This window comes from Pan troglodytes, chromosome 3 (assembly GCF_028858775.2).
Source record: "Pan troglodytes isolate AG18354 chromosome 3, NHGRI_mPanTro3-v2.0_pri, whole genome shotgun sequence".
NCBI classification, from domain to species: domain Eukaryota; kingdom Metazoa; phylum Chordata; class Mammalia; order Primates; family Hominidae; genus Pan; species Pan troglodytes.
The window spans coordinates 9,296,304-9,312,874 of NC_072401.2; the positions used below are offsets into that span (position 1 = coordinate 9,296,304).

General features: G+C 42.0%; 1 pseudogene; it reads left to right on the forward strand.

Moving 5' to 3' along the window:
• Positions 1-6,197: 6,197 nt before the first annotated feature.
• Positions 6,198-7,287, forward strand: LOC107976228 (small ribosomal subunit protein eS1-like; annotated as a pseudogene).
• The last annotated feature ends 9,284 nt before the right edge of the window (positions 7,288-16,571 follow it).

A 16,571-nucleotide genomic window follows, 5' to 3' on the forward strand; every position in this document is an offset into this window, starting at 1 on the left:
TGAAATCCCTAGGGATGGGTTTGGGGGGCTTTGAGATATGGAAGAGGTTTAAAGTTAATTGTTCTAGCAAATATGGTTTGGAATTTATTTGTGATGCTTAAAAATATTGCTGAGCACAAGTGAAGTCTACCCTAGAGTTGGATGGTGAGATTATTTAGTGGAACTACCAGATCCATGTTGTGATTCTTTCCAGTATCATTCAGCAGCCCTTGGGCAGTTGCGAGGCAAGTCATCAATGGGGTATGGAGATTTTCCAGGTGGATGTGGTTGAAGGCAGGGAAGAACGAGTTCAGGAGCACATTTCAAGAAGAAGGTGACTGTAAGGTCCAGGCTGAGCAGGAAGGTAAAGCAAGAAGGAAACATGAGGTTGTGAAGAGAAGTGTAGAGGGATGAGGAGGTAGGAGAGGTGAAAAGTTGCAGGATGTAGCTAGAGTGGCGATGTTAGATCTTGGGGCCAGAGAGTTTTACAGTGATTATGAAGATCAAAGGGCATTAGAATCAAGCTATAAAGAGCCACTGTTTGATGTTGGGATGTGAGGATGCTGCAGGTGGATGTCTGCACATTGATGGTGAGAACATGGTCACCCTGGCCCTGCTGGGTCTTTGCTGAAGAGACTGTGCTCTGTTCTTGGGGCCGTTTTCATCACCTGATTAGAGCAATGGTCCCCAAATGGTGTTCTTTGGACCATCTGTATAAAATGTTCATAGATCAAGGGTAAAATGGAAAAACAGAGAAAATGTCACAGAAATGTGCCCATTGGTGAAACACCACGAGCTGTCCTTTTTGGAGGATTGTTCTTTATTCTAAAAATGTATATATTCTATTCTATTAAAACATTTTTGTATTTGCATTTTTTTCTCTTTTATGAAATGCCATGGGGTAGAAATTTGTAATGTATCCAATTCTCCTGTCTTCATGCATTGCCCTGTGGTGGGGGAGGGGATGTGGCTAGTACTGGCCAAGAGGCTGGGGGCAGAGGTGCAGTGTGAGACTTCTAGCCTGGGGCATTTAATTCTTCGTTCAGGGCTCTCTAGAATTCTTCTCCCTCTGTTCCCTGCTTGGTGATACTCGAGGTAATGCAACCCTCATTAGCCTTAGTCTTAGGGCAAGTTTGATGGGAAACAGAGCACCCCACACCTCCCTGCAGATGTAGCATGAGTGAGAAAAACAACTTCTGATGTTTGAAGTTACCAAGATTTAGGAGTTGTTTGTTATTGCAGCAAAACCTCACCTATTCTGACCAATCATGGTGGAATTTCTATGTGTATGTGTGTGTGCATGTGTGTGTGTGTGTGTGTGAAACTGGGAGTTTAAATACGTTCCTTCTTTCCAAAAAGAAAAAAAAATTGCAACCTTATGTTGGTTCTCAAATTAAAAAAAATATTTTTACTGGTTTATAAAATAGAAAAATCTGAGAATCTGTAGCTTAGAGATCTAACAGTGTGGGATGTCTATAAAGACCAGGTTATTTTATCAGCTCCTAACATGCCTTATAAAAGCTTAGCCAAGACTTGTAATATTTCAGTCTTTCCCATTCCACATTCCATGGACCCTTGGAGAGACATTGATGAAACTGTGCAGGCATGAACCACCCTAACTCAATCCTAGTGGCAGAATCCCCCTTTTACTGCAGAATGAGCTTCTTCCTACAGTGATACTTGAACCCCTTAGACATATCCTTTACTAATTATATTGAAACACGACCAATGCTTTTGCTTTGTTGTCCCCCAAATTAAACATATTAATCATGAGAACCCAGAGAATTGGATTTAGTGTAACTGATTCCAAACTGTCAGTAAGAACATAATTAGGTTATATTTTTCTCCAGTTCAGATAAAAGAAAATTGACAATAAAATGCTGATCAATATGTGTAGCTCAGGCGGTAGAGCCTGCTTTGAGATGCAGAAGTGTTTGTTTTTTTAGATCTATATTCTTGAGTAAAGAAAAAATCTATCTCTCTTTCCTAGAGGGGAAGATTTTCAGAGCTGGGCTTGGCAACGGCCTGACTATCAGAGGCTGAATTAAACCAATAGGTACCTCCCTGGAGTGAATGGTGCATTTCTCCTGTTCGGGGAACCGTGCTTTTATGGTGGAGTTTGCTTTCTGTCTTGGTCTCCGGATGTGTGTATCTGTGGGTGGATGTCTGCATGTAAATGGCAGTGTATACCTGTGTTGGTGTGTACAAAATTCCCATGTGAATCTCAGCTTTGTGGGGATCTCCGGGTCTTGAGTCCAGCAGATGCCATTTGAAGAAAAATCACTTGAAAACGAGACAGAAAGAATGGAAACTAAATCCTAGCTCTAAAGGCACCAGGCTGATTAAAAAAAAATTCTGGATCTTCTTTGTTTTCTACTCTACCTGCCTCCAAATGGCATTTCTGTTTCCTATGAAATGATTAGAATGAAAGAGATTCTGAGCACAAAAGAGCAGATACTGTGTGATTCTGTGTATGTCAGGGTGTCAGCTGTGACGCTGCTGACATTTCGGCTCAGCAATTTCTCTGTTGTATGTGTGGGAGTTCCCTGTGCAGTTTAGGATGTTGAGCGGCATCTCTGGATCCCTGGACTCGCTGGATGCAGTAACACAACTCCCCCCAAGTAGAGACAACCCCCAGTGTCTCCAGATATTCCTAATGTCCCCAGGGGGCAGAATAGCCCCCATCTGAGAACTGCTGCTTTCATGAAGTACAATGTCAGGTGAAATAGGTGGAGGCTGTTTGTAGCCAGGGGTTAGTAGAGATGGAAGAGACCCCAAGAATATCCTGGAAGGGGCTGTAATATTTTGTTTCTTGAATTGGGTGTCGGTAATATGGAGATGTTCAGTTGTTGTTGTTGTTTTTGTTGTTTTGAGGCAGGATCTTGCTCTGTCACCCAGGCTGGAGCACAGTGGTACCGTCATGGCTCACTGCAGCCTCTGCCTCCTGGGCTCCAGCAGTCCTCCCACCTCAGCCCTCCTGAGTAGCTGGAACTACAGACATGTGTCATCACTGTTGCCTAATTTTTGTATTTGTTTATTTTTTGTAGAGAGGGGGGTCTCACTATGTTGCCCAGGCTGGTCTTGAGCTCCTGGGCTCAAGCAATCTGCTCACCTCAGCCTCCCAAAGTGCTGGGATGACAGGCATGAGCCACTGCGCCTGGCCAGTATGTTCAGTTTGTAAGAAAAGTACTGTGTTGACCTCTTCTATGTGCACATTTCTTTAAGTAATAATTCAATAAAACATTTAGAAAAATTGGTCATAATAGGGGTGATGTGCAGAGTGATTGGCATGAAAGCTGATCACCTTAATTTGAACTACTCTGAAATGAGCACCAGGGGCCACCAAGAGGACCCTTTCAAGGTGTCATAGCCAAGGAGAGGGGTGTGTTGTGTACATATCTGCATAAAGGATTTGCTGGTTACATGGAAGGATGAAGCCTCCTTCTGAGGACAGAGGCAGCAAAGCAAGTGGAAGCCCAAAGCATTGAGCTTTCTAAGTAGAACTTGCTAAAATCTTGTGGATTACTCATGCTCTTAACCTACGCGCATGTACATATTGTCCATATACACATTAATTCTGTAACAAGGCCCACACATAAGGGTTTTTTTTTTCTTTTGAGACAGTCTTGCTTTATTGCCCAGGCTAGAGTACAGTGGCATAATTGTGACTCACTGCAACCTCCGCCTCCTGGGTTCAAGCAATGCTTGTGCCTCAGCCCCCCGAGTAGCTGGGACTACAGGTGCATACCAACATGTCTGGCTAATTTTTGTATTTTTAGTAGAGACAGGGTTTCACCATGTTGGCCAGGCTGGTCTCAAACTCCTGGCCTCAAGTGATCTGCCCACCTCAGTTTCCTAAAGTGTTGGGATTTCAGGTGTGAGCCACTGCGCCTGGGCCCACAGGTAAGGTTTGAGTTGAGATAGAGAAACCCTGGCAGGACTGAGGAATTGGGCCACAGTCTCTGGGAAATATGCACAATTTCTGGAATCTTCTCTACTTCCAGAGTTCCCACTTTCTATCCGTCTCCTGTTTATTCAACAAACTTGTATGGAACCACAGTGTGTCTAGAACTTGCCAGGTGTGGAGGATAAAAAGATGACTGAGGTCGGGCATGGTGGCTCATGCCTGTAATCCCAGCACTTTGGGGGGCCAAGGCAGGCGGATCACTTGAGGGCAGGAGTTTGAGCACAGCCTGGCCAACATGATGAAACGTCTCTACTAAAAATACAAAACTTAGCCAGGCATGGTGGCATGCACATGTAGTCCCAGCTACTTGGGAAGCTGAGGCAGGAGAATTGCTTGAACCCAAAAGGCAGGTGTTGCAGTGAGCTGAGATCACACCGCTGCATTCCAGCGTGGGAGACAGAGCGAGATTCCACGTCAAAAAAAAGATGACTGGGATACAGACTCCATCAGAGTTGACTCTAACACGAATTTGGTAAGAGCCCAAGGTCTGGCTGGGCAAGCACCTTGATGGGCTTCATCCTGCAGCCTCTACTAGAAGGAAGAACACTCTTTTCTTTACGCATGAAAATGTTTTGTGCTTCTTACCTACAAGCACAATTTGTGTTAATTCTGCAAAATTTGCCATATAACTGTGCCTGTATTCTTAGCATTTTTCCTTTGAGAGATTTTTCAGCATATCATCTTTGGACTATGTGGAATTGGAAATTTACTTAGAGTCAATAACAAGTACAGGAAAGTCAGTTCTTAGTCAAGAGTTAGGTTTTCAAAGACAGTGGATAAAATAAAAAATCTAGTACAGTCAAGATTATACGTGCAAATCCCCTCATCATTCATAGAGTTTAGCAGTCAGTCTTACCGTGGCTCACGAGGTCCAATCCATATTTCTTCCTCCACGATTGGAGCAGAGGGTGATTTTTTTTATGAGCAACTGATGAAGTCATTTAGAGATCATTTGCAGTAGGAGCCCTGTGTACTAGAGACCAATCAATGTGCCCTCACAGCATCATTTCTCTCTCTCTCCCTCTTTGTTCTTGCCAAGTACCCACAGTTCATTTTTCATAGATTAAAAGAGCCCAAGTTGGGCCTATACCTAGGAGTACAATTGCTGGGTCATTTGGTAAATCTATGTAGAATTGTTTGGGAAGTTGTTGAAGTGTTTCTCACAGTGGCTACAATATTTTAATTCCTACCAGCAGTGTATGAAGGTTCTAGTTTCTGTACCCTCACCAACACTTGTTATTTTCTGTATTTTTTTTTTTTTGAGACAAAGTCTTGCTCTGTCGCTCAGGCTGGAGTGCAGTGGCACAATCTCAGCTCACTGCAACCTCTGTCTCCCAGATTCAAGTTACTCTTCTGCCTCAGCCTCCCGAGTACCTGGGATTATAGGCACCTGCCACCATGCCTGGCTAATTTTCGTATTTTTTTAGGAGAGACAGGCTTTCACCATGTTGGCCCGGCTGGTCTCAAACTCCTGGCCTCAGGTATCCACCTGCCTCGGTCTCCCAAAGTGCTGAGATTACAGGCATTCGCCATCGCACCAGGCCAATTTTCTCTATCTTTTATTCTAGCCATGCTTATGGGTATGACGTCGTATCGCATTGTGGTTTTGATTTCTGTTTCCCTGATGATGAATTTCATTGAGCATCTTTTCATGTGCTTATTGGCCACTTATGTGTCTTCCTTGGAGATGTGCCATATTTTCATATTCAAAAATGAAAGCACAGGTCCACACAAAAATTTGTACATAAATAATTACAGTAACATCACTGCTAATAACCCAAAGAGGGAATTTATCCAAATGCCCATCACCAGATGAAGAGATACACCGATTGTTGTCTACCCACATGGTGGAATATTATTTGATCACAAAAAGGAGGAAATTACATACGCTACAGCGTGGATGAACCTTCAAAACAGATGAAAGATCACATTCTACATGATTTCATTCAGATGGAAATCTATAGAAATAGGAAGTCGATTACTGGTTGCTTAGGGCTGATAGGGGCATGGGAGGATAGGGCGTGTTAGCTAAAGGGTATGAGGTTTCTTTTTGAGGTCATGAAATGTTCTAAAATTGACTGGTAGTGTTTGTGTATATCTGTGAATATATTAAAAACCATTGAAATGTAAAAAATGCAAAGAAAAAACAGCCCAAGTTGCAATTTTATTTAACACTTGATTGGCTTTAAAAATGGATTCCAGGCTGGGCATGGTGGCTCACATCTGAAATCCCAGTCCTTTGGGAGGCTGTGGTGGGAGGATTGCTTGAGGCCAGGAGTTCCAGGCCAGCCTTGGCAATATGGCAAGACCCTGTCTCTACAAAAAAAGAAAAAATAGATATCAGCTGGGTGCAGTGGCTCACACCTGTAATCCCAGCACTTTGGGAGGCTGAGGCGGGCAGATCACCTGACATCAGGAGTTCAAGACCAGCTTGGCCAACATGGTGAAACACCATCTCTACCAAAAATATAAAATTTAGCCTTTTGGTACTCTGAGCAGCACCATGGCGGTTGTTAAGAACAAGTGCCTTATGAAAGGTGGCAAAAAGGGAGTTAAGGAGAAAACAGTTGATCCATTTTCTAAGAAAGATCAGTATGATGTGAAAGTACCTGCTATGTTCAATATAAGAAATATTGGAAAGACTTGGTCACCAGGACCCAAGGAACCCAAATTGCATCTGATGGTCTCAAGGGTCTTGTGTTTGAAGTGAGTCTGGCTGATTTGCAGAATGATAAAGTTGCATTTAGAAAATTCAAGCTGATTACTGAAGATGTTCAGGGCAAAAACTGCCTGACTGTCTTCTATGGCGTGGGTCTTACCTGTGACAAAATATGTTCCATGGTTGAAAAATGTTCAACAATGATTGAAACTCATGTTGATGTCAAGACTACCGATGGTTACTTCTTTCATCTGTTTTGTGTTGGTTTTACCAAAAAACACAACAATCAGATACTGAAGACCTCTTATTCTCAGCACCAACAGTCTGCCAAATCCAGAAGAAGATGATGGAAATCATGACCTGAGAGGTGCAGACAAATGACTTGAAAGAAGTGGTCAATAAATTGATTCCAGACAACATTGGAAAAGATGTAGAAGAGGCTTGCCAATCTATCCTCTCCATGATGTCTTCATTAGAAAAGTAAAAATGCTGGAGAACCCTGGGTTTGAAAGGCATGGAGCTTCGTGGTGAAGGTAGTAGTTCTGGAAAACACACTAGGGACGAGACACATGCTAAAGTTGAATGAGCTGATGGATATGAACCACCAGTCCAAGAATCTGTTTAAAGTTCAGACTTAAAACAGTAGCAAATAAGAAGTCCTATTTGTGAAAAACAAACAAGAAACAACAATGAAAGAGCAAAATTAGCTTGGTGTGGTGGTACATGCCTGTAATCCTAGCTACTCAGGAGGCTGAGGCACGAGAATCACTTGAACCCGGGAGACAGAGGTTGCAGTGAGCCAAGATTGCACCATTGCACTCCAGCCTGGGCAACAGAGTGAGACTCTCTCCAAAAGGAAGAAGAAAAAAAAAAGTATCCGGGCTTGGTGGCATGCGCCTGTAGTCTCAGCTACTCTGAAGGCTGAGATGGGAGGGTGGATTGAGGCCAGGAGTAATTTGAGGCTGCAATGAACTATGATTGTGACATTGCACTCCAGCCTGGACTGCAGAGCAAGACCCTGTCTCTTATACCTACACACACACACACACACACACATACATACATACATACATACATACATACCCGGGCTCTACCTCTGGTGATTCTGACTCAGTAGGGTGGGGTGTCCCCTAGGGATCTTGCTGTTCAGCCTGGTCTGGGATCCACTTTTCATTGGGAACTGAGACACTGGCTGTGAGCCTTTCTGTCCTGTGATGTAGAGGTCATGGCGATGCAGTTTCAAGCTTAAGGAGACCTGACTGTGCGTTAGGTGTTGTGCTGAACATCATCTCTTACTCTCACAGCAACATCCTTAGAAGGTTAATGATGTATCCCTGCTCTACAGATGAGGAACTGAGCTTTCAGAGGAGTTTAGCTTGTTCAAAACTTATTCTTCCTTTGGAAACTTTGTACCCTTTGACCAGTGTCTCCTATCCCCTCCCTTTCCTTCACCCCAGCCCCTGATAACCACTGTCCTACTCTCTATTTCTGTGAGTTCAACTTCTTTAGATTCCACATATAATAAAATCACGCAGTATTTGTCTTTCTGTGCCTGGCTTATTTCACTTAACACAATGTCTTTCAAGTTCATCTATGTTGTTGAAAATGACAGGATTTCTTTATTTTTTAAGGGTTAATAGTATTCCGTTGTGTGTATATAGTACATTTTCTGTATCCTTTCATCCACTGATGGACACTCAAGTTGATTCTATATCTTGGGTACTGTGAATAGAGCTGCAGTGAACATAGAAATCTAGGGATCCCTTCGACATATTGATTTTGATTTTTTTTTGGTCTATATCCAGAAGTTGGGTTGCTGGATTATATGTTTTGAAATCTATAGCACAGCAGCGTGACTATAGTCAATAATAATGTATCTTTCAAAATAACTAAGTGGGTACATTTCAAATGTTGCATCATGAAAATTGTCAGTAAATTAGGGGATGGACGTGTTCATTAGTTTGATCTAATCATCCCACATTGCATACACATATCAAAACATCACATAGATGGGTACAATTATGATTTGTCAATTAAAATAACATTAGTTAAAAAAATAAGTAACTTGTTCAAAGCCCCAGTTGGGATTGATGGAGCTGGGACATGCACCAAGGCTATTGCTCTCAGGCCCACAGAGTCCTTTGTCCACGAATGTTGAAGCCCTACCTGAGATTTCTACTGAGATCAGTGTAGGGATTCAATGTCTCAGAATCATCCCATCCTCCAGGGCCCACAAGTCCATGACTGCTGCCTCTACCTCTGACCCTACTGACCTGAAATGTGGCCCCTGCTTTCATTTCCAGGAGCATACAACACTTACACCAAGCATTGTTGGGTTTTGTTGACTTCATTTGAGATGTGGGCCGTGGAGAGGGTCCCATGATCCTTGCTTGGTGTTGGCCAACTCATTGACTTCTCTCCTTTGACTTCACCCTTCCCTTTTCTACTCACCTCCTCTGTCATGGATTGCTCTGGGAATTCTGAGCCCTGGTTCCTTTATTTTGCAAATAACCTTCACTCTTCTCTGCAACGAATCCCGAAAGTGCGTAGTTGAGCTGACTGCAAGGTGCTTGACACGCAAGAGAATTTATAAACGGGATTCGGCCTCTGGAAAGTGGTGGTAGTTCCAGATTTATGTGGATGTTACTTTGTTTTTCCCTATAAAATCTATTCTTTAAACTGTCAAGCTCTTGGCTCCTGGCTGCAGTCCTTTGCTGGTGGCAGTGGGCTGGGTACTGCCACCGGGGAGAAATGCTGCCCACTTAGGGAAAGGGAAACTGGTTCTCTTTAAGAGGCAGAGGGAGGTTTCCAGTGCCAGTTTGTTTGGAGGCAAAATGGCTGTTGCATTAAAATTGCCCAAACTTGGGCTGGTGCCTAGTGTGTTTAGAGCTCAAAGCCACGATTGTTTTCATTTTTTTTTTTTTTTTGGTTGTTGGTTTTCCATCCTTTTGCATGGCAGGTTTCTGCTAATAGCTTCAACCTCAACAGTCCCATTATACAGACACTAATAGCACCTACTATGTGTCAGTCTGTAGTGCCTACTTTGTGCCAGGCATTGGAGATAATATAATGATGAACAAGATAAACATGGCATTTGGAAAAGAGAGTCTAGTTCCCACTCTCAGCCCACCCCAAAGAGAGGCCAGAATTGGGCTTCCAAAGATCTCAGATGCCCTTGCATCACCTCCCTGAAGAGAGCGGGTGAAGCTTTGGTGTCTGAAGAGAATTTGGCTGGACAATCCCCCAGGTTTGGATCGATGGGAAGGAGCTGCCATCTGTGTTTAAGATGAGAAGTAGGGGAGTGGCTGGATATCAGAGGAAGCCAAGATGAAGAGAAGGTTTTTATGAGTTCCTGTGCATAGTGGAGACCTGTTCTAGTGAGGGTCCCTGGGGCTGAGCCTGTGGGTCAGTGGAATGATGCTATGAGGAGGGTCTTGCTATAGCAGATGGCCCAAAGACCGTTGATGGATCATGAGCAGCTGGAAGAATGGAGAGTTCGGAGGATGTAGTTCCTACCTGGCTTTCCAACAGTGTGTAAGCCCAGAATTCTTACATAAGCCCATGGAGAAGGGAAAGAAATGCTGGTAACGACAAGATTGAATTCTCCACCTGCCAGGCATCCAGGGACTCAGAGCAGATTTAACTGAAGTTACAGAAATAGGAATGTGACATTTCCTACATCTGGGTGTGCTGGAGCAAATGTATACCCTCCCTGGTTTGTGGGGAAGGAGAATGCTAACAGACAAGACTCCAGGTTTTCGCTCTTAAACCTGGTGCCTAGAAATGCATTTTCTACTGAATGCAGACAGAAGCTCCATATAGACATATCCATCGCTGCATCTCTCATGCCTTGTGTTCTCCCTAATTTTCCCTTTTTAACCCACAGAGGAAGAAAGTTCCAGCATTACTTCTGGCCTCTCAAGAGTGAGTTAGGTGGCCAGGTGGGGTTATTCATGCCTGTAATCTCATACTGAAGGGGTGGCCTGCCCCTCCACACCTGTGGGTATTTCTAGTCAGGTGGGATGAGAGACAGAAAAGAAATCAGACACAGAAACAAAGTATAGAGAAACAACAGTGGGCCCAGGGTACCGGCGCTTAGCATACCAAGGACCTGCATTGGCACCGGTCTCTGAGTTCCCTCAGTTTTTATTGAATACTATCTTTATTATTTCAGCAAAAAGGAATGTAGTAGGAGGGCAGGGTGATAATAAGAAGAAGGTCAGCAACAAACATGTGAGCAATAGAATCTATGTCATGATGAAGTTCAAGGGAAGGTACTATGACTGAACGTGCATGTAAGCCAGATTTATTTTTCTTTCCACCCAAACATCTCAGTGGAGTAAAGAATAACAAGGCAGTATTGCTGTAAACATGTCTCTCCTCCCACCATAGGGCGGTTTTTCTCCCATCTCAGAATTGAACAAATGTACAATCGTGTTTTATACCGAGACATTCAGTTCCCAGGGGCAGGCAGGAGACAGTGGCCTTCCTCTATCTCAACTGCAAGAGTCTTTCCTCTTTGACTAATCCACCTCAGCACAGACCTTTTATGGGTGTCGGGCTGGGGGACCGTCAGGTCTTTCTCATCCCACAAGGCCATATTTCAGACTATCACATGGGGAGAAACTTTGAACAATACCCAGCTTTCAAGGGCAGAGGTCCCTGCGGCTTTCCACAGTGCATTGTGCCCCTGGTTTATTGAGACAAGAGAATGGTGATGGCTTTTACCAAGTATACTGCTTGCAAACATTTGGTTAACAAGGCACGTCCTGCACAGCCCTACATGCCTTAAACCTTGATTTCATACAACACATGTTTTTGTGAGCTCCAGATTGGGTCAAAGTGGTTGGGGCAAAGTGGCTTGGGCAAAGCTACAGATTAACAACATCTCAGCAAAGCTATTGTTTAAAGTACAGGTCTTTTTCCAAATGGAGTCTCTTATGTCTTCCCTTTCTATGTAGACACAGTAACAGTCTGATCTCTCTTTCTTTTCCCTGCATATCCCCCTTTTCGTTTTGACAAAACCACCACCATCATCATGGCCCCTTCTCGCTGGTCGCTGTCTCTCTGGAGCTGCTGGATACACCTGTAGACTAAAAATAGAAAGAACAGATATACAAGGATTAATACAAAATTTGCAATAGTGGAATTTCCGGTGGTTTTAACCCAAGTGACGGGGGCAAGAGGATGGTGTGGGTGCTGTGGCACCCAGGCAGTCTCCCACCTCCTTTGTGTCTTAGTTGCTGTTTCTCATAGTTTTCAGTCTTTCTCCTCACCTGCTCACTCGCAGCTTTTATCTCTTTGTCTCCCTTCTCTTACGGTCTCTCTCTCTCTCTCTTTTACACTCTCTCTCTCCCCAGTCTCACTTTCTGTGTCTCTCTCTGATCTCTGTCTCTTTTTCTTTCTCTTCCTCTCCCTGGCTCTCCACATGTGCCGTTTCCTTGGTGGATTGTAACTTCATCTGTTCTTCTGATATCACCATTTTGTTCACCCTGCGAGTCGATGATGCTCGATTGCGGGTTTTCTGTCTCGGCACAGGCACTTTCATTTGCATCCCTGATGAGTTCATTGTAGAATTTCAAATGTCTAGTGGGTATCCAAACAGGAAGCTGATTTTCTCCTGGTGAAACACAAGCAAAACCTCTCCCCCATGTTATCACCTTACCTATTTCCCATGTTTTGTTTTTGTTGTCTTTCCACCAAATCAGTTTTCCCTCATGTGGGCTGTTCTTTTTACCAGTAAAATGTTCTGCAGAAGCAGTGGTCTGATTTCTATGTATGTCTAGAAAATTAAAAGTATAGAGTGTTAGATTAAGTTGCCTCTGGGGAGTGCTATACTCCTTATTGTCTTTTTCCTTTTTTGTTTAAGCAATTGAGCTTTGAGTGTTCTAAGCAGGACAGGTAAGATCTGCGTCTGACACAGTCAGCCAAGTCTCCTTACCCTCTGCTTCCCTTTCTGCCTGTGACTGAATGGGCATGTCAAGGTCTAGTAGGGGATCCAGGAGGAGGAAGCCTCATTAACTTCTATTCTGCAGCAATTGATGGCCATCCAACTTGAACAGTGGGGGCTTATCACCTCATATACTAAGACCAGAGATAGCTCATGCCAATGTTGGCTAAATTAGTGGCTTGAAATGTTAGGTTTTTCATTTGAGGTTTCTATGCTGCTATTGTCTTCTGCTCTTGGTCACAGAGACTGCCACAATCAGCGTGTCAAGTCCTCATGTGACAATATCCAGACACAGCAAGGAAGAGGTACAGTGTATTCCTGCATGTTTCTTAAAAAAAGTTTTTGATAGAGAATAATTGCACAAATTTATGGAGTCCATGTGAGATTCTGGTACATGCATGCAATGTGTAATGATCAAATCAGGGTCTTTAGGATATTAATCACCTCATACATTGACCATTTCTTTGTGTTGGGAATATTTCAAATCTTATTGCTATTTAGAAATACACAATAAATCTATTTATCAGGATACAAAATCTATGTACACATATCAGTAGCAGTGCTATACACCAACATCTACCAGGCTGAGAATCAAATCAAACCCTTTTATGATAGCTGTAAAAATAAAATACTTACGAATATAACTAACCAAGGAGGTGAAAGACCCCTACAAGGAAAACTACAAAACACTGTTGAAAGAAATCATAGATGACAAAAACAAATGGAAACACATTCCATGCTCATGGATGGGTAGACTCAATATTGTGAAAATGACCATACTGCCAAAAGCAGTCTACAAATTCAATGCAATTCCTATCAATGTACCATCATCATTCTTTATAGAATTAGAAAAAAAATGCCAAAATTCATTTGGAACTAAAAAAGAGTCTGCAAAGCCAAAGCAAAACTAAACAAAAAGAACCAATCTAGAGGCATCACATTATCCAACTTCAAACTATATTACAAGGCTATAGTCACCAAAACAGCATGGTGCTGGTATAAAAATAGTCACATGACCAATGGGACAGAGTAGAGAAGCTAGAAATAAAGCCAAATACTTAACAGCCAACTGATCTTTGACAAAGTAAACAAAAACAAAGTAAGAAAAGTACACCCTATACAACAAATAGTGCTGGGATAATTGGCAAGGCACATGTAGAAGAATAAAACTGTATCCTTATCTCTCACCTTATACAAAAATCAACACAAGATGGATCAAAGACTTAAATCTAAGGTCTGAAACCATAAAAATTCTAGAAGATAACATTGGAAAATGCTTCTACACATTGGCTTAGGCAAAGAGTTTATGACCAAGAACCCAAAAGCAAATGCAACAGAAACAAAGATAAATAGATGGGACTTAATTAAAGTAAAGGCCTCCTGCACAGCATAGGGAATAATCAGCAGAGTAAACAGATCACCGACAGACTGGGAGAAAATTTTCACAAACTGCATCTGACAAAGGACTAATGTCCAGAATCTACAGGGAACTCTAATCAGCAAGGAAAAAATAATCTCATCAAAAAGTGTGCCAAGGACATGAATAGACAATTCTCAAAAGAAGATATACAAATGGCCAACAAACATATGAAAAAATGGTCAACATCACTAATTACCAGGGAAATGCAAATCAAAACCACAATGCAATACCACTTGTAAAATAAACAAAAAGAGGGCCAGGCGCGGTGGCTCACGCCTGTAATCCTAGCACTTTGGGAGGCCAAGGTGGGCGGATCATGAGGTCAGGAGTTTGAGACCAGGTGACCAACATGGTGAAACCCAGCCTCTACTGAAAATACAAAAATTAGCTGGGCATGGTGGCAGTTGCCTGTAATCCCAGCTACTCAGGAGGCTGAGGCAGGAGAATTGCTTGAACCCGGGAGGCAGAGGTTGCAGTGAGCTGATATGGCACCACTGTACTCCAGCCTGGGTGACAGAGCGAGACTCCATCTCAAAAAAACAAAACAAAACAAAACAAAACAAAAAAACAAAAATTAATGTTGGCATGGATGTGGTGAAAGACAACGCTTTTACACTGATGGTGGGAATGTAAGCTAGTACCACCACTATGGAAAGCAGTATGGAGATTCCTTAAAGAACTAGAAGTACATCTACCGTTTGATCTAGCAATCCTACTGTTAGGTATCTACCCAGAGGAAAAGAAATCATTATATGAAAAAGATACTTTTGCACACATGATTACAGCAGCAGAATTCACAGTTGCAAAACTGTAGGTCCAGCCCAAATGCCCATCAATCAATTAATGGATAAAGAAAATGTGTTATATATATAGGTATACCATAAAATACTACTTAGCCTTAAAAATGAATAAAATAATAGCATTCATAGCAACCTGGATGGAGTTGGAGACCATTATTCTAAATGAAGTAACTCAGGAATGGAAAACCAAACATTGCGTGTTCTCACTCGTAAGTGGGAGCTAAGCTATGATGATGCGAAGGCACAAGAATGAAACAGTGGACTTTGGGGGCTCAGGGGGAAGGTGGAAGGGGGTGAGAGATAAAAGACTATACATTGGGTAAACTGCTTTGCTGATGGGTATGCCAAAATTTCAGAGATCACCACTAAGGAACTTATTCATGTAACAAAATACCACCTGTTCCCTAAAAACTATTGAAATTGAAAAAAAGAAATATACAATAAATTGTTGTAGTCACTTTCTGTGATAATAAACACCAGATCTCATTCCTTCTGTTATATATTTTTATACCCATTAATCAACCTCTTTTCAAACCCCTCCTATTCCCAGCCTCTGGTAACTATCATTCTACTCTTTATTTCCATGATATCAATTTTATATACCTCCAGGGCACACAAGTCCATAACTGTGGTCTCTATCCCTGACCCTACTGACCTGAAATATGGCCCCGCTTTGATTTCCAGGAGCATAAGCTGCTCATATAAGTGAGAACACGCAATAGTTTTCTTTCTGTGCATGGCCTAGTTCACCTGACATTATGACTTTTAGTTCCATCCATTTAGCTGAAAATGACAGGATTTCATTCTTTTTTATGGCTGAATACTATTCTATTGTGCGTATATTCCCATTTTCTTTATCCATTCATCCATTGATTGACACTTAGATTGATTCCATATCTTGGCTATTGTAAATAGTGCTGCAGTAAATATGGGGGTACAGATATCCCGTTGATACGCTGATATCTTTTTTTGGATATATACACAGGAGTGGCATTGCTGGATCATATGGCAGATCTGTTCTTAGTTTTTTGAGAAATCTCTGTACTTTTTTTCATAATGGCTGTACTAATTTACATTCCCACCAACAATATACAATAATTTTCTTCACATGCTTGAGAGCGTTTGTTGTGCTTTGTCTTTTTAATACCCATTCTAACAAGTGTGAGACGATATCTCATTGTGGTTTTGATTTGCATTTCCGTGATGATTAGTGATGTTGAATATTTTTTCATAAACTTGGTGATTTGTATATTTTCTTTTGAGAAATGTCTGTTTATTTTTTGATAGTTCCTTTAGCTGTGCAGAAGCTCTTTCATGTAATTAGATCCCATTTGTCAATTTTTGCTTTTGTGGCAATTGCGTTTGGCATCTTCACCATGAACTCTTTGCCCATCACTATGTACCGGATGGTATTGCCTAGGTTGTCTTCAGCGTTTTTATAGTTATGGGTTTTACATTTAAGTCTGTAGGCCATCTTGAGTTAATTTTTGTGTATGGTGTAAGGGAGGGGTGTTGTCTTTTCACTCTGTTGATTGTTTTCGTTGATATGCGGAAGGTATTTAGTTTAATATAATCCCATTTGTCTGTTTTTGTTGCTTGTACTTTTTAAGTGTTAGCCATACAATCTTTGTTCTCAAGCGTTTCTCCTGTGTTTACTTCTAGTAGTTTTATAGTTGTGGCTGTTACATTTAAGTCTTTAATTGATTTTGAGTTTATTTTTGTAAGTGATGAGAGATATGGGTCTAGTTTTATTCTTCTGTGTTTGGATATCTAGTTTTCCTGGCACCATTTAATGA